Below are 23,421 nucleotides of genomic sequence, written 5' to 3'. Positions count from 1 at the left end.
CCTGAATAATAATGCACTCAGCAATGCAGGGCAATATAGCGATTAGACTGTCTAGGTTGAAATCTTGTCGCTGCTGGCCATCTTCCTGACTCTCTGTCCTTGTCTCCTTATCTACAAAGTGGGGGTAATGATACCTATCTCATGGGATTGTTACAAGCATACACTTAAAGAACTTAGAGCTGCATCCAGCACATCACAAGTATTCAATTACTGCTAGAGTTTATTACAGATGCTCAACACCAATAAAATCAAGTAAAGTAAGTAATCTTAAAGTCATATATTCATTTAATCTGTTTTGTATATTTATTCAAAATTTAAATGTACTAAATTAGGGCCTCTCTTTCTCTTTCTCATATTAATTTTAAAACCTGAAAATGTCACTTCCCTTGTGTGGCATTTGGCATTCCCTGTGTCACTATTCCTTTCACACAGAAATTATTTGGGTATACAAGCACATAAACATTCCTTTCTGGGGATATCCAGAGAAAGAGGACATCACACTAAGATCTAAAAAAGAACACAGTAAGTTCACAGGCAGAGGAACCAGAGATCAAATTGTCAACATCCGCTGGATCATGGAAAAAGCAAGAGAGTTCCAGAAAAACATCTATTGCTGCTTTATTGACTATGTCAAAGCCTTTGACTGTGTGGATCACAATAAACTGTGGAAAATTCTGAAAGAGATGGGAGTACCAGACCACCTGACCTGCCTCTTGAGAAATCCGTATGCAGGTCAGGAAGCAACAGTTAGAACTGGACATGGAACTGGGAGTACGTCAAGCCTGTATATTGTCACCCTGCTTGTTTAACTTACATGCAGAGTACATCATGAGAAACGCTGGGCTGGAGGAAGCACAAGCTAGAATCAAGATTGCCAGGAGAAATATCAATAACCTCAGATATGCAGATGACACCACCCTTATGGCAGAAAGTGAAGAAGAACTAAAGAGCCTCTTGATGAAAGTGAAAGAGGAGAGTGAAAAAATTGTCTTAAAGCTCAACATTCAGAAAACAAAGATCATGGCATCTGGTCCCATCACTTCATGGCAAATAGATGGAAAAACAGTGGAAACAGTGGCAGACTTTAGTTTTGGGGCTCTAAAATCACAGCAGACAGTGACTGCAGCCATGAAATAAAAAGATGCTTACTCCTTGGAAGAAAAGTTATGACCAACCTAGACAGCATATTAAAAAGCAGAGACATCATTTTGCCAACAAAGGTCCGTCTAGTCAAGGCTATGGTTTTTCCAGTAGTCATGTATGGATGTGAGACTTGGACTATAAAGAAAGCTGAATGCCGAAGAATTGATGCTTTTGAATTCTGGTGTTGGAGAAGACTCTTGAGAGTCCCCTGGACTGCAAGGAGATACAACCAGTCCATTCTAAAGGAAATCAGTCCTGAATATTCATTGGAAGGACTGATGTTGAAGCTGAAACTCCAATACTTTGGCCACCTGATGTGAAGAGCTGACTCATCTGAAAAGACCCTGATGCTGGGAAAGACTGAAGGCAGGAGGAGAAGGGAATGACAGAGGATGAGATGGTTGGATGGCATCACTGACTCAATGGATATGAGTTTGGGTAAGCTCCAGGAGTTGGTGATGGACAGGGAGGCCTGGCGTGCTGCAGTCCATGGGGTTGCAAAGAGTTGGACATGACTAAGCGACTGAACTGAACTGAAGTTCACTGAAGAAAAACTAAAATTTTTATTAAGATTCTAAACTACTTTTTAAAACGTTAACTTATTATAAAAATATCCAAACTGACAATAAATATAGGTTACACTAATAGATAAAATTTCTAATTACAAATGTGACCAAATTCTTCATCTTGTTAGTTATTAAATTTGTTTTCAGTGGTATGCTTCCTTTGGATAAAAGTGAATATCAGAAAATGTTCTAAAGTCAGAGGAAATATGTTCTAAAACAAAAAGATGTGATTCATATAGTTTCTATTTAAAGCAATAAGATATAGGATATGGGTGGAAGGATGAGGAACACAGCATGTGAAAGGTCAGACTAGGCTTTCTTGAAGCTAAGAGTTGTCCTCATCTCTGAAACTTCAGAGTCCAGTGTAACAACTGGCACATAGCAGGCACTCGGCAAACACTTGAAGAACAATCCAAATTTCAGTCTGTATAAAAGAAGAAAATCCCATCCTCTAAAGTAAGAATACCAAAATCAATGTGCAGTACCAATACCTCAGCTCTAGTTTTGTGTAAGCACAATTCAAACACACTAAAACTTTTCTACAGCTCTAACAGGGGATCCATAGACACACAGGGGTTTCTCAGTTGCACTTTGGTGTCTGTATGCCCAGAACTCATGGTCCCCATATCTGTCCTTGTTCTACCTGCTGCTCCTCATTTAGTCATTCTTCCTAAGTCTGATGAAATCTTCTTCTTTTACATTGTTCACATGCGACATGAAATGATTACACACAGCCATTCTTATTTTTATTATAGTACTGTTTTTCCTGAGAATGATTATAATGGTACCCCCCCCCAAATAAAGTCTAGGAAATTTAATCTGGGAACCATGAAAATCTTCCTTAGAAAAAATATACCATATAATAAGTATGCTACTACCCACTGAGAACCAGGCATACCATGTTTCTTCAAATCAAAGTTGCCACCAATTTAAGAAGCACTTTACATTACATATCACAAATAAAGGGACCAAAATATTACAATTAAAAAATGACAGCATGCTTTCTTATTGACTATAAAATCATCCTACATGGAAGCAACCTAGATGTCCATCAACTGATGAATGGATAAAGAAGTTGTGGTACATATATACCATATACATATATGTGGTACATGGAATATTACTCAGCCACAAAAAAGGAGTGCATTTGAGTCAGTTGCAATGAGGTACATGAACTTAGAGCCTATTATACAGAGTGAAGTACACCAGAAAGAGAAAAACAAATACATATTAATGCATATATATGGAACCTAGAAAGATGGTACTGATGACCCTATTTGCAGGGCAGTAATGGAGATGCAGTTGTACAGTACAGATTTGTGGACATAGTCGGGAAAGGAGAGAGTAGCACTGAAACATATACATTACCATATGTAAAATAGATAGCCAGTAGGAATTTGCTGTATGATGCAAGGAGCTCAAACCCAGCATTCTGTGACAACCTAGAGAGGTGGGATGTGGTGGGAGGGAGGTTCAGGAAGGAGGGGACATACGTATACCTATGTATGGCTAAATCATGTTGATGTATGGCAGAAACCAACACAATATTATAAAATATTATCCTTCCAACTAAAAATAGATAATTTTTTTTTTTTTAAATCACGTTTGTATTCCAGGCATCTGCATTACTCCCTGGGCGTTGATAGATAACTTCCATGTGCTATGTTTCTGCCTGCTTGTGTTCTGAACCTTACTTCACTATTTATTCCTATAACTTTCTTGTGCAAAAAAAAAAAACAAAAAATAAAGACAAGTTTCTCAAATAATATTTGACATGAATATTGTACCTGAAACTGTCTCCTCTGTATGCATATTAATTTTAATGCCACTGTAGATGTAAAAACTGCTTAGGAAATGAGAAATTCAGGTAAGAGCATAGGAAATGGGAAATTCAGGTAAGAAAGAGAAGAAAAGAGAGACAGATCTCAAAAAGCAAGAGGTGATACTATATATGTATGTATGTATATATAGTGTATATATAATAAAAACATATAAATATATATATGAAATACACATATATTGAAATTTCAAAAAAACAACAAAACAGAGAGCTCTAGTGATGTGAGGCTGCAAGAGCTAGAGTAGCACACCTTTTCTCCTTAAGTTAAGGAAAACTAAATTCCCATGGTTTTAGTCGCTAAGTCACGTCCAATTCTTGCAATCCCATGGACTATAGCCCACCAGGCTCCTATGTCCATGGGATTCTCCAGGCAAGAATACTGGAGTGGGCTGCCATTTCCTTCCCCAGAGGATCTTCCCAACCCAGGAATTGAACCCGGTTCTCCTGCATTGCAGGCAGATTCTTTACCAACTGAGCTATGAGGGAAGTCAGTAAAAATTTCCGTAAGATGAGTAAAAGGATCATGGTCTTATATATCAGAAACTAGACTAGGCCACTAAAGAGGGAAAGGAAATAAAATTTGTCAAGCTTATTAAATACAATTTTTTATTAAAAAAAAAAAGAGAAAGAAAAACATATTCAGTGTATCAAGGAAAGAAAACATGAGCCAAGGGGGGAAAAAAGCATCCTAGAGATTTTTGTACTAAGCAAACTAAGAAAGAGAAAGACAAATACCATACGATATACACTTATATGTGGATAGGACACAAATTAGCACATCCATGAAACAGAAACACACTCACAGATATACAGAAAACACTGTGGTTGCCGGGGTTGGGGTAGGGGGTGGGGGAAAGATTGGGATTTGGGATTAGCAGATGCAAATTACTAATATTATATATAGGATGAATAAACAACAGTCCTACTGTATAGCTTCCCTGGTGGCTCAGATGGTAAAGTATCTGCCAGCAATGCAGGAGACTCGGGTTCAATCCCTGGGTCGGGAAGATCCCTGGAGAAGGGAATGGCAACTCACTCCAGCATTCTTGCCTGGAAAATTCCATGGACAGAGGAACCTGGTGGGCTACAGTCCATGGGGTTGCAAAGAGTCAGACACGACTGAGTGACTAACACACACATACTGTATAGCATAGGGAACTATATTCAATATCCTGTGATAAACCATAATGGAAAAAAATATGAAAAAGATTATATTTATATGTATGTATGTATAAGTGAGTCACTTTGCTATATAAGAAATTAACACAACAATGTAAATCAACTATACCTCGATAAATTTTTAAAAAATTATTTTAAAACATCTTGATTTGAGAGACACTAAAATAAGAAAATAAGTGTGCATTTTAGAGTTGATAAATGATACATTAGGTGTCCTAAATCCACACCAGACCTCTCGGAGGTAAGAAATTTTTACTTTTACTTTGCAGATGAAGAAAAAGACATTAAGCAACTGGTCTGAAGTCAAAATAGCTAATAAATGATTAAGACTGGACTTTAAACCTAGGTCCACCTGACTGCATATCTGAGTATTTCACTCATACGGGACTTCCACCTCCAGAAATCTCAGATAGAAAATGAGGAAAACAGAACAAGCACTTGCTCTGAAAGGGCCTACTTACTATTGTTGTTCACAATCAGGTGCTTAGAATAGCTTAGCAGGCAGGTGTTTCTAATTTGCAATATTTAACAAAAAATAGCTATTGTCATGTTGTATCACAAACTAGATACAGGTTCAGAATTTTACTAGGATACAAAAAAGAAATCTGCAATAATTAACCTACCTTGTTGTTTTCTGAGTAAAATAATGTTTTACTCTCTAACCCCTATATATAAAAACTACTTCTGGGTGTCTTCACTTGAAGTTTCCCAACCTACCTTTGAGTTTCAAAAGAGATGTATTTTATTTGATTAATATTACCCTCGGGATGATATATAAATGCTGAGATACGATGTGAAAAGTTTAGGGATGTGCAAAGTCTAGGACTGGTTAATGTGTCTGGCATGCCTGAAAAATCCCAGAAAGCTTCTCCCAACTGCCTGTAATTACAGACATTCATAGCTCAGTTGGTAAAGAATCCACCTGCAATGCAGGAGACCCTGGTTCGATTCCTGGGTCGGGAAGATCCCTTGGAGAAGGGATAGGCTACCCACTCCAGTGTTCTTGGGCTTCCCTTGTGGCTCAGCTGGTAAAGAATCCACCTGCAATGTGGGAGACCTGGATTCAATCCCTGGGTTGGGAAAATCCCCTGGAGAAGGGAAAGGCTACCCACTCCAGTATTCTGGCCTGGAAAATTCCATGGACAGTCCATGGGGTTACAAAGAGTCAGACACAACTGAGTGACTTTCATTTTCACTTAAGAGATGTGTTATGCGTCAGGTTTAAGCTTATTCCATCTAGTGACAGAGATGGTTTTCAACAGCAGTACTGGGCTGTGAGTTCAGGCAGGACTGTCCAAATGTGCCTTAGTGATGCAGGTGTGCTGGGAGCTCAACAGGAAAAAAGTTAGCCCAACTTTTTGAATGGCAGGGTCTATTTCCAGAAGTTTATGGTATTAAATACAGACTGCTGTAAGTTGTATAGTTTTATGGAAACCTCAGAAGCTTTTTTCTGAAAAAATCTGGGATTAGGAATGGACTGGTTTACCTTGCTCGTAGTGAACAGTGAAAGGGGAAGTGATGATTCGGTCACTGTTAAAAGAGAAAAAGCAGTGGGAGGGAGAAGATGAAGTGGTGAGTGATGACACTTCTGTTGATGCCCCCTTCCAGATGGGGGTGGAACACAGCCTTTTCCTGCTTTGACTTTTGCCCAAGAAAGTAGCAGCATATTTTCCCCACAATAAAGCACATGTTGCATCATACCTGATTATACCAAAACTTATTGTACCTAATTTTTTGTAGTTTAGAAGAAGAAGAAAGACAGAGGAAATGAGGGAGAAAACAGGAAGATAAATCAAGTTTCACTTCCCAAGTTCTATGGTTACTCTATTGGTAGCGACTTTATTCTGTGCTTAGTTAGTACCGGAATCTAAGAAAACTAGATAGAAATGCTGAAGAGAGGGAGTCATTAAGTCAGAGAAAGGGCAAAGATTAACCTCTTGTGTTATATAAGAGACGCAAAATTAAGAATGGAAAGAAGTGGGGAAATGCCAGTACTAAAACATTCATCTACCAAAAAGAGTTTGCATAAATGTGAAAGTGGGACAACTTGAACTTAATTTAAAAGAAACACAAAGCCTTGATTTGCATTCAGTGAGCTGTCAAAAAGACAGAAATTTTATTTTTTTAACCTAATTTTTAGTGGAACAAAATTAAACCTGCCGCACCAGTGATAAAAGGCAGAGGCCACTATCCATAACCACTCCGGGCTGCAGTCAAGGATCTGCCAGTCTTCCGCAGCAGCATCCAGATGTGCCCAAGTGAGCTACGTTGCCCCCTGGGATGTTTCTTCCAACATCTTCTCTCTAACAAGATAAATAGTGGTTCTCACACTTCTCATGGGTGCCATCAGAGGCAAAACCAGAGCAGCGCATTAAACATGTGCTGGGTACTTGAGAGCAATGTGGTGATTAAGTCAGCTGGGGGCATCAAGGATGTGCTTCAGGGGGTTGGTAATAAGAGTCTGGGAGATATATTCATCATTGGATACTTAATAAAATCCTCCGCATTAACAATGTCCACTGGGAATTCTGAGTAACTCGAGCATGCTGTGAATACCAGCTGCATTCAAAGGAGACTGGCCTCATCACAATGGCAGAATCTAGAATGGCACTGGAAGCACTTTTCTTATGCACACTTCAAGAAAATGAGTGTTTTGCAAAACTAACAAATTTGTTTATTAAAATTAAAATTGTATTAAAATTTATTTACTCATTCATTCAACAAACATTAGAGAGCCTACTATGTCCCAGGCCCTGGGAAGATAAAAGACAAATGAGACAAGGTATCTGCTGCAAAATCCCTCGCAGCTTGGGAGACAGAGCAGGACACGTGGATGCAATAGAACCCTGGGTGACTAGAACAAATGGAAACCCCAAGTTTCTCAACTTCTGTCAGATAGCTCAGAAAAACAACTGTGAAAGAAGTTTTTAAAAAGCTGTAAGCACAAATAAATAAGAAGACTGAGAAAGACACCAGCAGATGAGAGATATCCACCAAATTTTGGAAGAGGGAAAGCAGATGGATGGATGGTAACTGATTTGGTAAGACAGGGAAACGAAAACTAAACAGCCTGCAAGGAGGAGCGCCAAGTCCAGCTGCAGAACGCTGGAAAGAAACAGGAGCTGAGGCACGAGGGCTTCCGAAGTTCAGGGGAAGGGATACAGGGTTGAAACAAAGAAGGGCATATAAACTTATACTGATATGTAAGATATATGAACTTAAGCTGATATAAACATATATGGGATCTAAACAATGTAAGAAGCAATGAGAGCCTAGATCTGCTCCCCAAATCTGGCAAAGATGGAAGCCTACTTTCTACAGATGCTTGCTATATTGGGGAGAAAAAAAAAAAAAAAAAACAGGAAGCTCAGTAAAAATCTGCATTCTGAATGATTCTCCTCACCCCACACCCTTCTTCACATTACAAGTCCCTCTGCTCTGCTCAGGTCCTACTAAGCTGGCAGCTACATGGATATCTTCTGGCAGCAGACTGGAAGTTTCTGGGGAAACTGGTCCAAAGAAAAGACGTGCACATATTAATATGAAGGGATTCCCCAAACTGAAAAAAAAGTTCTCTGTCTTTTTAACCTGCATTGAAATCTCTCGCGCATGAGACTCACCCGACCAGACACAGGCACTCATCAGTTCTAGTGCCCCACTCCCAACATGAGAGTCGGCCAAAGATGATCAGACACCTGAGGAAATCTCTGACGTGAAGAAGTGACTGAGACAAACAAACAACAGAACTTAATAGGGAAGAGATGCAGTGAGAGGATGAAAACAAACTTTCAAAAAAAAAAGTCTGCTGGGACATAAACTAACATACTGCAGCCATTAATACAAGGTGCATACAAAGAAACATTCAGAGAGAAGCCTTCAAATTTTCAAATGACAGCACAAAAATATCTTATGAAGTAAAATAAACTGAAGAATATTACATCACAAGAAGTGGGATCTGAAACAATAACAAAGAAATAGGAAAGAGGGTGAAGGACAGATAATCCAATTAGAAGAACAACCCAAGAAGCCTAACATCTGACTAACAAAGCTCCAGCTGTGGAGAACAAGGAAAAATTATAGGAATAAATTGTCAAAAATTTTTCAAAGAAACTTTCCCAGAAATTTTACACTAGAGACCCAGACAATGAAAAAGAAGGGGGGGAAAGCCCACTAAAAACAAGAATAAAGAAAAGATTCCAAAATATTCCAGAGAAAAAAAAATATGCTAATAAATAATTAAGAATCAGAGTAACATTGGGCTTCTCAACAGCAACTGAAAGCTAAAAGACATTGAGTACTGTCAAAATTCTGGGAGAATATCATTTCAATCTAGAATTCTATTCCTAGACAAACTATCAGTGAAGGTTGATGGCAGAATTAAAGTATTTTGAGATGTTTAAAGTCTCAAAAACTTAACCTATCATCCAACTTTTCTGAGGGTGTGCTCTAGTAACATGTAAGTATAAACCACCCCCACCCCAAAAAAAAGATGTAATCTAGGAAAAGATGGTTACAAGACAGGAAAGAGGCAAAAGGAATTCTCAAGAGTCACAGGGGAGGGCAGCTGTCAGGGGCCTATAGAACAATGAGTTAAGTTTGGAGCAGTACAGAAAGGCCTTCAAGAAGAATTCCTCCAGAAAAAAAGAAAATGTATAGATTATTTGATATGTTTGGAACTCTAGAAAGGAGTTCTCTCATCAGTTGAAAAGCCCTATGGTAGTGACTGGTACATAGAAAAGCAAGCAAAACCAAAGCGACAACAAAAACTATAGTAGTAATTAATTCTGATTTTACAATACAGAAAGATCATTGGGGCAATGTGAAGAATGGATTGTGGCGCGGGTAGGACTGGAGGCAAGGAGGATAGGTTAGGAGCTGAGTGACAAAGTCTGGAAGAAGTTATAGGGCCTGAACGAGAGTAACAGCAGTGGGGATCAAGATGAGGCCAATTTAAAGGAATGGAGAGCTGGGAGTATAATTTCTGATAACTACAGTCTTGCTGATGAAGAATTAAGGCAAAAAAAATTTTTTAAGGAAAAAAAAGGAGCGTCCTTATAATCAATTAACTGGGTGGAGCAGTAAGCATTGCTTTTCTCATTAAGATGCATAAGTAGTTTCAAGGGGATTCAATAAATCTAGTACTACTAGACCACCATGCTGGCCCTTTTCAATGACAGGATTAGAAAGGTCTTGCTGTTCCCCCATTTCACTGTGAGGCATGGAGAGGAGAAGTTAATGCACCCATGGTCACAAAGCTGGGAAGTGTCAAAGGAGTCAAACCCAAGCCAGCTGTTTCCATAACCTAGTCCCTTAACTGTGAGCTTCATTATAATAACTACTGAAATAATAATTATCACTTCCTATCTGAGTACTCTGTGTCAGCACTGGGCTAAACATTTTACATGTGTTAACACATTTAATCTTCAGAACAATCCTATGAGATAGATACTAGTATCATCCCCATTTCACAGGTGAAAGATACAGTGAATTGCCCAAGGATACCTAATTAGTAACTGCTAAGATTCAGGGAGAAGGCAATGGCACCCCACTCCAGTACTCTTGCCTGGAGAATCCCAGGGACGGGGGAGCCTGGTGGGCTGCAGTCTACGGGGTCGCACAGAGTCGGACACGACTGCAGCGACTTAGCAGCAGCAGGATTCAAGCACTTGCTCCTTGGAAGAAAAGTTATGACCAACCTAGACAGCATATTAAAAAGCAGAGACATTACTTTGACAACAAAGGTCTGTGTAGTCAAAGCTTTGGTTTTTCCAGTAGTCATGTATGGATGTGAGAGTTGGACTATAAAGAAAGTTGAGTGCCAAAGAATTGATGCTTTTAAACTGTGGTGCTGAAGAAGACTCTTGAGAGTCCGTTGGACAGCAAGGAGATACAACCAGTCCATCCTAAAGGAAATCAGTCCTGAATATTCATTGGAAGGACTGATGCTGAAGCTGAAACTCCAATACTTTGGCCACCTGATGCGAAGAGCTGACTCATTTGAAAAGACCCTGATGCTGGGAATGATTGAAGGCAGGAGGAGAAGGGGACGACAGAGAATGAGATGGTTGGATGGCACCACTGACTCAGTGGACCTGAGTTTGAGTAAACTTGGAGTTGGGGATGGACAGGGAGGCCTGGCGTGCTGCAGTCCATGGGGTCACAAAGAGTCAGACATGACTGAACAACTGAACTGAATTGAGGATTCAAGCCTAGTCATTCCAGCTTAAGAATGAGCTGTGCTATAGGGTGCTGCCTCATGTACCACTGGACCATATCACCTTCTCTGCAGTTATCTTGATTCCTCTAAATCTCCTTCTTTCCCTAGATCCAGTAACGGGCAAATCCTACTGAGGTATGCATGTCAAACATAGCACATGGTGGCTAGCAAACATGCTGTATTTGGTTCACACAGTGTTTTTTTTGTTTGTTTGTTTTAATTAGGAAATCTCACATAAAAATCCAGGTTTTCAACTTCCCTAGGGTGAAAAACCCAGATCTGATAATACCAATCCGTAGTTTCTCTCACACAGGAAAAACCACCTAACTGAATAGTGTCTGTCTCTATCAGATACTGCCTATCTGCATTTTCAAGTTCTCCACAGACCCCACTACTCCCCACATCAAACTCCGCATTCTTCTGCAGTACTGCCTGGCTCCTATGGGCATCTGACTTTTGAGACCTGTTCTTTGGCCAGAGCTTTCCCACTCTGGGCCTCTTTATCTCTCACATGTGTTGTTTTAACAGTCTCTTAACAGGTCATGCAGCCTCTACCCCCTCCATCTACTCCATTAATTTCTGCTAAAGCATAGCTCTGATTATGCCATCCCTTTGCTTAAAAACCTTTGATGACTTCCCAGTGCATACTAACCCAACCCCTAGGCTTGGCAAGTAACAGTTTTTCACAATTGTGGTTCCAACCTTCTTTTTTACTATTATCACCCTCCTTACAACCCAGACCTTCTGGCATATTTGTTGTTCTCTAAACAACCAACACATTTCCTGCTTCCAGGCCATGGCCCATATTTGTGTTAAATTTTTAATCATAAGAAATATTTAAATGCAAGTTTATTTTTTTCAAATTATGCTAGAAGCTTCTTTAAAAATCCTGGCTTATGAGAACAATGGAGAAATAAAGGATTATTACATAAATGGAAATGGAACAATTAGTTTAAAATATATAGTTCTTTCAAAAATAAATATCAGATAGATTAAAAGGTTAAACATAAGAAATAAAAAACAAAAAAATTGAAGATGATATAGGTGATTAATCTCTGAATGGGAAGGCGTAAGCCTAAAAACAATAGAAATCCAAAATCATAAAACCAAAAGATTGGACTGTATAAACAATTTAAACTTACGTCAGAAACATCATAAAAAAATTAAATGGCAAAAAAAATCCTGAAAATGTATCTGTTACAAATAAGGGATGAAAAAAAGATACAATTTATCAATACAATATAAAAAAATCCATGAAAAATTCATTTTCATTACTTAGTAAAGGAACACAAAAGAAAAGATTCAACTTCAACTTTCAAAGAGCAAAGAATAAAAACTTAACTAAAAAAACTCATCGTGTTGGTGAAAATGGAGTCAGGGGGTATTTTAGGGCACTGTTGGTCAGAGCCCTGGTGAAGCCACTCTGAAAAACAACCTGACAGGACAAATTGAAAACCCAAAATGTTCTTTAACATGATAATTTTTCTTCTAGACTCAAGACCAAGAATTTTAAACTGTTGATATTTTGGGCTGGATACTGTTGATATTTTGGGCTGGATAATTCCTTCTTGTGGGGATGGCGGTGGGGAGAGGGGGCTTTCCTGTGCTTTGTTAGGAGGTTTAGCAGTGTCTGGACTCTACCCCCTAGATGCCAGTGACAACTCTCTCCCACTCTACCCTTTAGGAAGGACACACACCAAATGGACAAGAGTGTTACTTTAGGAGAATGGTGGCGGTGGTGGGGGTGGTGGGGAATGAAAGGTGTATTCATTTTACCTGTAATATTATTAAAATCTACCATGAGAGTCTGTGTACATTCGTGTACTTTTATTTTTTAATTTCAGAAATAAAATTTACAAACGTATTAACAGTAACTATCTTAGAGTCATAAAACTGGATGACATCTGTTGTATCATTTATTTTAAATACTGATTTAAATTTTTTAATAAAAGTAACCTTATTTTTGAAGAAAAGAACAAAGACTGAAAAGATACAAAAATGTCAATAGTGCTTTCACCTGGGAAATGAGGTGACATGTCATTTTTGTTTGCCTTTTTGATCACTGCTTTCTAAATTTGCTACAGCAGCATGCACTAATTTACAATTCAAAAAAGTTTTGCTTTTTGAAAATCCTAGTCTTATTGAGTTGAAAAGAATGGTTCCAAAGAATAAATTAGAACCAAATAAGGTCAGAGATAGTGCTGATATCTGGCTCCTCTTTACAAGGCAGTTCAAACACTTAGCCTTCAAGCTTGGATACCAGGGTCGGGAAAGAACTGTTTAGAACTTGCTTTAGAATTGCTTTAGCTTCCCTGGTGGCTCAGAGGGAAAAGCGTCTGCCTGCAATGTGGGAGACCCGGGTTCGATCCCTGGGTCGGGAAGATCCCCTGGAGAAGGAAATGGCAACCCACTCCAGGACTCTTGCCTGGAAAACTCCATGGACGGAGGAGCCTGGTAGGCTATAGTCCATGGGGTTGCAAAGAGTCAGACACAACTGAGGGACTTCACTTAGAATTGCAAGATAAGGAACACAGCCCCTCTGAGGGCTGAGGAACCACAGGAAGGCAGCTAGAGCCCAGAATGGGGAACAAACAAATGTAAGTGATGCAGTCTCAAAACGCCATCTCCAACTCGCAATTAAAGAGCAATACAAACAGCCACTGGTTAAGGCTGGAAATGGCCTAGTAGGAGGAAGATTACAAACTCGGCTAAGATGAGCAGCTGATAACAGATCCTCAGAGACTTGCTCTACTTGATTTACAAGTAGAAAGTCATATTGTGTGTTACTATGCAAATAATTTTTGGTTGTTTTTATTTTGAAAAAGCACCATTATATTGCCTGGAAAATCTCTATCTTCTGCCTTAACTATTCATGACGAAAAAAAATGATATTCACTTGGCATCTGCTATGTGCCAGGCAGTTGACACAGGCTGGCTTACTTGCAACTCAAAACACTCTAGGGTTGGAAGCTGTTATCTCACTTCAAAGGCTGGAAAACTAAGGGTCAGACAGGCCATTTAACCAAGAGCACACGGTAAGTAAAGCATAGGAGCAGCACTTGATCAATCTCAAAATCAATTCATTCAAACATTTAAAGCAATATTTTTGGGCACCTATTATCTGCATCTGGGGACATTGTTAAATGGCCATGACGACCTTTGCTTTCATGAAGAGTGTGGGGCTACTGTAGAGCCAGACTTCACAGAAGAAATCACAACACAGGGTTTGATGAAGGCTGCAGAAGTGTAGAAGATGAGGTGAAAGAGCAGAACTCAACCTCGGCTAGAGATTACTGGAGGCCTCCCAGAGAAACAGATTTAAAATGAAGCCTGAGCCAACAAGTATATGAAAAGACATGCAACATCACTAACTACCAGGGAAACACAATTCAAAACTGCAATGAGACATTACCCACACCTGCTAGAATGGCTTTTACCAAAATGACAAGAAACAAGCGTCGTCGAGGATGTGGAGAAAAGAGAAACCTGGTGCATTGCTGGTGGAAATGTAATTTGGTGCAGTCACTACGGAAAACAGCATAGAGATGTCTCAAAAAATTAAAAATAGAACTACAATGTGATCCAGCAATTCTGAGTATTTATATGAAGCAAATGAGAACACTAACTCGCAAAGATACATGCACCCCCATGTTCCCTGCAGCACACAGCCACGATATGGAAGCAACCTAAGTGTCCATCAGTGGGTGACTGGGTAAGAGAACAGATAAAAATATTCATATATATATTCTTGCCAGCTGGAACAACATGGACAGACTTTGCGGGGCATTATGCTAAGTAAAATCAGTCAGACACAGAAAGGCAAATATTGCATGAGCTCACTCATACATGGAATCTAAAACAAAACAACAAAACCAAGTTCACAGATACAGAGAACAGACTGGAAGTTTCCAGAAGCCTGGGCAGGTGCAGGGACAGGGACAAAAAAAGTGAAGGGGATTCAAAAGGCACAAATTTCCAGTTATAATATGAGTTAAGTCATAGGGATGTAATGAATATAGCACAGTAACTATTAGTTAATACTGTATTGTATATTTGAAAGCTTGCTGAGTGATCTTAAAAGTTTGCATCACAAGATAAATATTTTTCTATGTATGCTGACAGATCTCAACTAGACTTACTGTGAGGATCAATCACATTGTATACAAACATCAAACCTATTGTGCACCAAAACTCATATAATTGTTATATGTCAATTATACCTCAATTTTTAAAGGGGGAGAAAAAAAAGCCTGAAAGATGTGTGACAATTAAAAAGGTGAGGTGGGGCAAGTTGCAGAGGGAGGACAAAAAACAAGAAGCAAAAGAAAGCGCGAAAATGAAACTTTCAAGTTACTGAAAAAATTCAGATTGGGTGAGTCCTGCACTGTGGCCGAGATCAGTGAGAAAGATGTGAGGACAGCAGGGACAGCCAGGAGCACCCAACAGGCTGAAAGGGGCAAGGCAGGCCTGTGTTCTGACCTGGGTCTCTAAGGAAGCAAAGAACTTGGACGGAAGCTGGGATGGACACAGGATTATCCATTACGTGGCTGCTCATCAAGTCCAGATGAGAGATGAATGTGCCCAGAACAGGGCTGATGGCCTTGGGATTACAGAGAAGTGAGCAGGCACGAGGAATACTGGAAACACAGAACTGGTTGGATATGAGTGCTGCACTCAATATGTCAGCAAATCTGGAAAACTCAGCAGTGGCCACAGGACTAGAAAAGGTCAGCTTCCACTTCAATCCCAAAGAAGAGCAACGCCAAAGAACGTTCAAACTACAATACAATTGTGCTCATTTCACACTCTACCAAGGTTATGTTCAAAATCCTTCAAGGTAGGCTTCTGAATTACATGAACAGAGAACTTCCAGATGTACAAGCTAAGTTTTGAAGAGCCAGAAGAACCAAAGATCAAATTACCAAAATTCGTTGACTCATGGAGAAAGCAAGGGAGTTTCAGAAAAACGTCTACTTCACTGACTACACTACAGCTTTTGATTGTGTGGATCACAACACACCAAGGAAAATTCTGAAAGAAATGGGAGTAACACCTTACTGACTCCTGAGAAACCTGTATGTGGGTCAAGAAGCAACAGTTAGAACCAGACATGGAACAACTGACTGGTTCAAAATTGGGAAAGGAGTACAACAAAGTGTATACTGTCACGCTGCTTATTTAACTCATATGCAGAGTGTGCCCAGTCACTCAGTCATGTCTGACTCTGCGACCAGATGGACTATAGCCCGCCAGGCTCCTCTATCCATGGGATTTTCCTGGCAAGAATACTGGAGTGGGTTTCCATTTCCTCCTCCAGGGGATTTTCCCGACCCATGGATTGAACCTGGGTCTCCTGCATTGGTAGGCAGATTCTTTACTACTGAGCTCCTGGGAAGCCCGTTACATGCAGACTCAGTTCAGTTGCTCAGCCGTGTCCGACTCTTTGCGACCCCATGAATTGCAGCATGCCAGGCCTCCCTGCCCATCACCAACTCCTGGAGTTCAGATTACATCATGTGAAATGTCAGGCTGGATGAATTACAAGTTGGAATCAAGATTGCCAGGAGAAATAGCAACAACCTCAAATATGCAGATGATATCACTCTAATGAAAGAAAGCCTCTCGATGAGAGTGAAAAAAGGAGAGTGAAAACACTGGCTTAAAACTCGTCATTCAAAGAACTAAGATCATGGCATCTGATCCCATCACTTCATGGCAAACAGAAGAGGAAAAAGTAGAAATAGTGACAGATTTAATTTCCTTAGGCTCCAAAATCACTGCCACCAGTGAGTGTAGCCATGAAATTAAAAGACGCTTCTTCCTTGAAGGAGAGCTATAATGTATCTGCTGCTGCTGCTGCTGCTGCTGCGGAGTCGTTTCAGTCGTGTCCGACTCTGTGCGACCCCATAGACAGCAGCCCACCTGACTCCCTGTTCCTGGGATTCTCCAGGCAAGAACACTGGAGTGGGTTGCCACTTGCTTCTCCAATGCATGAAAGTGAAAAGTGAAAGTGAAGTCGCGCAGTCATGTCCGACTCTTCACGATCCCATGGACTGCAGCCTACCAGCCTCCTCCATCCATGGGCTTTTCCAGGCAAGAGTACTGGAGTGAATTGCCATTGCCTTCTCCATAACATATCTAAATAGCGTTTTAAAAAGCAGAGATATCACTTTGCCAACAAAGGCCCATATAGTCAAAGCTATGGTCTTTTCAGCAGTCATGTATGGATTTGAGAGTTGGACCATAAAGAAGTCTGTGTACCAAAAAATTGTTGCTTTTGAACTGCTGCGCTGAAGAAGACTCCTGAGAATTCCTTGGACTGCAAGGAAATCCAACCAGTCAATCCTAAAGGAAATCACCTTTGAATATTCATTGGAAGGACTAATGCTGAAGCTGAAGCTCCAATACCATGGCCACCTGACGTGAAGAGACAACTCACTGGGGGAAAAAACAAACAAACCAACCCTGATGATGGGAAAGACTGAAAGCAAAAGGAGAAAGAAGGCACCAGAAGATAAGATGGTTAGATAGCATCACCAACTCAATGGATATGAATCTGAACAAAGTCTAGGAGATAGTGAAGGACAGAGGAGCCTGGCATGCTACAGTCCAGGGGTTGCAAAGAGTCGGTCACAACTTAGCGACTGAACAACAACAAAAAGTATTTGTATAGACTTCGGAGACCAAATGAGATAACTCACTCAGTGCCTATTACGTGCTCAACTCTTTACACATATCCTCTCTAGCCCGTGACAATCCTATGAGGTAGTGGTTTCCTCACTTCACAGAAGAGGCAGAGGCTCAGAGAGGTTTCATAACTTGCCCTCAGTCTCATGGTTGTCAAGTGGCAGGGCTGGGATTCAGATCTTAGTCAGTCTGACTTCATGGAACCCCACTAGGCTCCTCTGTCCATAGAATTTCCCAGGCAAGAATACTGGTGTGGTTTGCCATCACCTACTCCAGGGGAATCTTCCCGACCCAGGGACTGAACTCCAGTCTCCTGCATCGGCAGGCAGATTCTTTACCACTGCACCACCTGGGAAACCCCATGGAAGCCCAGCTCTTTTCAAATACCATACTGCATCTGAATAGATTCAGAAACTTCAAAATCCTGCTTTTATTCAATAGTTTAAAGACAAGAGAAACAAGGATAGGAAGAAGAATTTTCTTTGCATCATCATTCTCTACCTTAGAGTTATAAAGCTATAAAGATGTCAAACTAGCAGAGACCTTGGTCATCAGAGGACCGTAGCGGTTTACAGCTGTCTTAGAGGGGCTTCCGAGGTGCATGCATTGTCTACGTCTTCCCGCCTTCCATTAGTGTCACCAAAAGCTTTCTGTGTCATAATTTAGGGCCAGTTTTCCTTCCGTTTTTAATTTTTTGAAATTTTCAAACAGAGAAAAGTATTAATATAATGAGTGCCTGTGATTCAACTTTAACAAGTCTTAACAGTTTCCTGTATTTGCCTTGGGTTTTTCTTCTCTTTTTTATGGAAAATAGATATTACAGATGCTGCTGCTAAGTTGCTTCAGTTGTGTCCGACTTTGTGTGACCCCAGAGACAGCAGCCCACCAGGCTCCCCCGTCCCTGGGATTCTCCAGGCAAGAACACTGGAAAGGGTTGCCATTTCCTTCTCCAATGCATGAAAGTGAAAAGTGAAAGTGAAGTCGCTCAGTTGTGTCCAACTCCTAACGATTCCATGGACTGCAGCCTACCAGGCTCCTCCATCCATGGGATTTTTCCAGGCAAGAGTACTGGAGTGGGGTGCCATTGCAGTTTACCTCTTCCTCCCTTTCCAGAGTATCCACTCTCCTGAGTCTGAAGTTCACTGCTGTATGCATACTTGATACTATAAGGAATCCATAACAGGTGTTAGCATTTTGTATGTTTTCAAATGTTATAGAAATGGTAACATATTAGGCATATCATTCCATAGATTTTACCATCTACATGTATTTGTATTCTTTGTATTTTCTGGTAGAAGACAACATGGTAAAGTGAGGCCAGTATGGACTCTGGCAGAGCCAGGGAGGCACTGTGACTTTTTCACACAGGCTCCCAGGCGAGTTACTGAACTTTCCCCGGCTCCAGGTTCCTGATTTGTGAAATGGCGATAAAGAGCTACCTTCCAAGGCTACAGGGAGGTATAAGATAATACCTATCTTTAAGCCTGGCACCAAGCAAATGTTCAATAAATGTTAACCATTATTTGCCACAATAAAATAGTATACCCTCAATAAACAGGAGCTGTTTTTATTGTAACCTGTAAAAGTTCTTTATATCTTCGGGAATCCAAAGCCTTGAATGGCCCTGAGGTCCCCAGTGTCTGACTGTGCTTTGTAACAGGAGATGCAAGAATTTCCAGGTCAAGTCTCCATGAGTTTTTACGTAGCCTCCATCCAGCTGGGCTTGACTTGTTTACTTTAACGGCGGAATTAAACTCTTCATTCTTTGCTCTCTACTGAACGCCATTCTATATGATTGAGATCAGGAGTACAACTTGCAGAAGTCTTTTAAAGCCTACTCCTGTCCGCCAGCCCCAGACCTTTTATGTCTCCCATGGACAAATTCATCCCACTACAATTCTGTATTATTCATAAATTTAATGAGCATTCATCTCTGTTTTCAATAAAGATGCTAAACACGGGCTCAGGACTGACATCAGCAGAAACACTGCTGTTTATATCATCTCAGCTTCACTTGTCACAAGATTGATATTATGCCTTCAAAAACTCTGATTATGTTACTGCTCCTTTTAAAAAAAGAAAAAATATGTTTATTCATTGTCTTATTTTTAATACCTCAATCCGACTTGTCATATCTACCTCTGCTGGTAAAAACTTAACCCATTCTTCAAGATTCCTCCCAACTACCAACTCCTTCATAAAAGCCATCCTGACTGCCCTTTGCCCCAAAGGAGTAATCTCTCTCTCCCTCGCCCCCTCGCTCTTCTGAACCCAGAGCCTGCAACCTGTTGTACAAAGATCAGCATGTGGTTAGCCCTACGCTGCCCTAATTAAACCGCAAGCTTCCCAGACAGAGACTCTGACATACTTCTCTCACAGGAGTCAGAGAGCTGATTAAGAAGGTACTGACTGGAACTCAGTAACTATTAGGACTTGGCACACTGTGATGATGGGACACCAGCCCATATGCCAACCATTACCACCACTGAGTGCCGACCAACCTGCTGATTCTGATGTCAACATGGACTCAATCTCTGCCTAAAGGTTATTCAGTTCAGTTCAGTTGCTCAGTCATTTCCGACTCTTTGCAACCCCATGAATCGCAGCACACCAGGCCTCCCTGTCCATCACCAACTCCTGGAGTTCACTCAGACTCACGTCCATCGAGTCAGTCATGCCATCCAGCCATCTCATCCTCCGTCGTCCCCTTCTCCTCCTGCCCCCAATCCCTCCCAGCATCAGTCTTTTCCAATGAGTCAACTCTTTGCATGAGGTGGCCGAAGTACTGGAGTTTCAGCTTTAGCATCATTCCCTCCAAAGAATTCCCAGGGTTGATCTCCTTCAGAATGGACTGGTTGGATCTCCTTGCAGTCCAAGGGACTCTCAAGAGTCTTCTCCAACACCACAGTTCAAAAGCATCAATTCTTTGGCACTCAGCCTTCTTCACAGTCCAACTCTCACATCCATACATGACCACTGGGAAAACCATAGCCTTGACTAGACAGGCCTTTGTTGGCAAAGTAATGTCTCTGCTTTTGAATATGCTATCTAGGTTGGTATTAACTTTCCTTCCAAGGAGTAAGCGTCTTTTAATTTCATGGCTGCAGTCACTATCTGCAGTGATTTTGGAGCCCAAAAAAATAAAGTCTGACACTGTTTCCACTGTTTCCCCATCTATTTCCCATAAAGTGATGGGACCGGATGCCATGATCTTAGTTTTCTGAATGTTGAGCTTTAAGCCAACTTTTTCACTCTCCTCTTTCACTTTCATCAAGAGGCTATTTTATAGTTCCTCTTCACTTTCTGCCATGAGGGTGGTGTCATCTGCATATCTGAGGTTATTGATATTTCTCCCAGCAATCTTGATTCCAGCTTGTGTTTCTTCCAGTCCAGCGTTTCTCATGATGTACTCTGCATATTAAGTTAAATAAGCAGGCTGACAATATACAGCCTTGACGGACTCCTTGTCCTATTTTGGAACCAGTCTGTTGTTCCATGTCCAGTTCTAACTGTTGCTTCCTGACCTGCATACAAATTTCTCAAGAGGCAGGTCAAGTGGTCTGGTATTCCCATCTCTTTCAGAATTATTGTGATTCACACAGTCAAAGGCCTTGGCATAGTCAATAAAGCAGAAACAGATGTTTTTCTGGAACTCTCTTCCTTTTGATGATCCAGCGGATGTTGGCAGTTTGATCTCTGGTTCTTCTGCCTTTTCTAAAACCAGCTTTGACCATCAGGAAGTTCACAGTTCACGTATTGCTGAAGCCTGGCTTGGAGAATTTTGAGCATTACTTTACTAGCATGTGAGATGAATGCAATTGTGTGGTAGTTTGAGCCTTCTTTGGCATTGCCTTTCTTTGGGATTGGAATGAAAACTGACCTTTTCCAGTCCTGTGGCCACTGCTGAGTTTTCCAAATTTGCTGGCATATTGAATGCAGCACTTTCACAACATCATCTTTCAGGATTTGAAATGGCTCAACTGGAATTCCATCACCTCCACTAGCTTTGAATGTAGTGATGCTTTCTAAGGCCCACTTGACTTCACATTCCAGGATGTCTGGCTCTAGGTCAGTGATCACACCATTGTGATTATCTGGGTCGTGAAGATCTTTTTTGTATAGTTCTTCTGTACAAAAATGGTCATTAGTAATAGCTAAAAATCAAGAGTCTCTGCCATGCCTGGTCCTGACATGCATTAATTCTATCCTCATATTAATCCTGCAAGAGAAGTGGAGCTGTACCCATTTTTCAGACTGCAGCAGAACCACCATTGAAATCCAGGTCTGTCTAACTCTGAAGCCCATGTTCTTCCCACTTTGAATGTCCTAATATAATAAACACCAGGCTGAATCTTATGGCTCTGCAATGCAGCTACCCTGCCACACGCAAATGGGCTTGAGGCAAGGAACACAATGAATAAGTCAGTCAGGATGCCCTCAGACACAGCTGAACAGTAACTCATAAAAAACACTTAATCTTTCCCAAGATTCCGAAGCCTCTGGTCCTTCCATCCCCTGGAGAAAATCCCAATCCATTCAGGATATTAATTATGATAAAAATTTATTAAACACTCATAAATGCTAGACACTATGGGGAACACTAGAAAAACAGTGCTATGTATCTTCACTCTTATTCAAAGAAAATTAAGTGTCTAAATGATGACTCCCAGTAGCAGTAAACACTACTTTATTACTTGCATTTCCCCCACCCTTCTCTTAAAATTGTATATTATTTATTCTCTCGGATTTCAGACAATAGGCCAAAAACTAATACGTGTTCCAGTAAAATATGATCTTATTGGAGAGCATACCACCAACTCACTATCAGCCTTATCTCTATCATAAGGGCCCTTGTGAAATATTTACCTACAGTGCTTTCATGTTTCTTTGTGCCTTCTTAGACTGAAACAGGGAATAAAAAGGGCTTACTCCTTTTATACAAATACAGTGAGGATGAAAGGATGCTCTTTTATTTTAATGCTAGAATTGCACAGAGGAAGAGAGAAAGAAATGACTATATTCAACCTCATCTATTTTTCCAGAGAAGATCTGGATATTCTTTCCTTATAAATGTCCTCAAATTTCAAAGACTCATTTTTGTCTCAGAACCTCTGTTCAAGGTGACAGAGCACAGTAATTAATATATGTGACAAGACCAGAAAAGATCCTGTGCATCTTGAAGCTCAGACTAGAATTTACACCTAACGGTATTTCTGCCCAGTTGCCCCCCACTCCAAGGTCAAGGTGACATTAAATTTTTAATATAATGACACTTTCATCTAGTGGTTTCCTAGGGACTGAGGTAATTGAAATTAACATAGGAAAATACCAGACAAGTGAATGATTCACCTATTTGGTGGGTATCAATTAAATGAGAATTTTCAGTGATGAAGATGTTAAATGAATAACAGAATAAAACATTTGATGGGATAAATATATTCAAATTAAACACCTGAGAACTGAAATAAAAGTATGATTTCCTCTATCAGGGAAGAAGCCCACATAAGCCCAAATCCTCTTCCTTTCCTCATGCATGAATTCCTTTAACAAGCCACAAAATCATTTATTTCACCATTAGAGATCAGGCTTAAACAGAAATAACCCCTTGGAAGAAGTAGCACATCGATTTTCATGAAATAACATTGATTTATTTCCACCTCCACCCCCCAATCCCACAACACACTGATTTATGCTAAGGTTTAAGTATCTGAAGAGTAGAAGACGGTTACTATAGACTGTCTGCACAAATCTCTAACTAGCCATGAGATGTCAAAAAAAGACAGAACATT

General features: G+C 40.4%; 1 protein-coding gene across 1 annotated transcript in view; it reads right to left on the bottom strand.

Annotated features, from left to right (window-relative positions):
- Positions 1-23,421, bottom strand: part of TTC28 (tetratricopeptide repeat domain 28) — a 588,080-nt gene that overhangs the window by 166,381 nt on the left and 398,278 nt on the right.

Source organism: Bos indicus x Bos taurus, chromosome 17, assembly GCF_003369695.1.
Source record: "Bos indicus x Bos taurus breed Angus x Brahman F1 hybrid chromosome 17, Bos_hybrid_MaternalHap_v2.0, whole genome shotgun sequence".
NCBI classification, from domain to species: Eukaryota; Metazoa; Chordata; class Mammalia; order Artiodactyla; family Bovidae; genus Bos; species Bos indicus x Bos taurus.
This window is presented reverse-complemented; position numbering and strand designations above follow the sequence as displayed.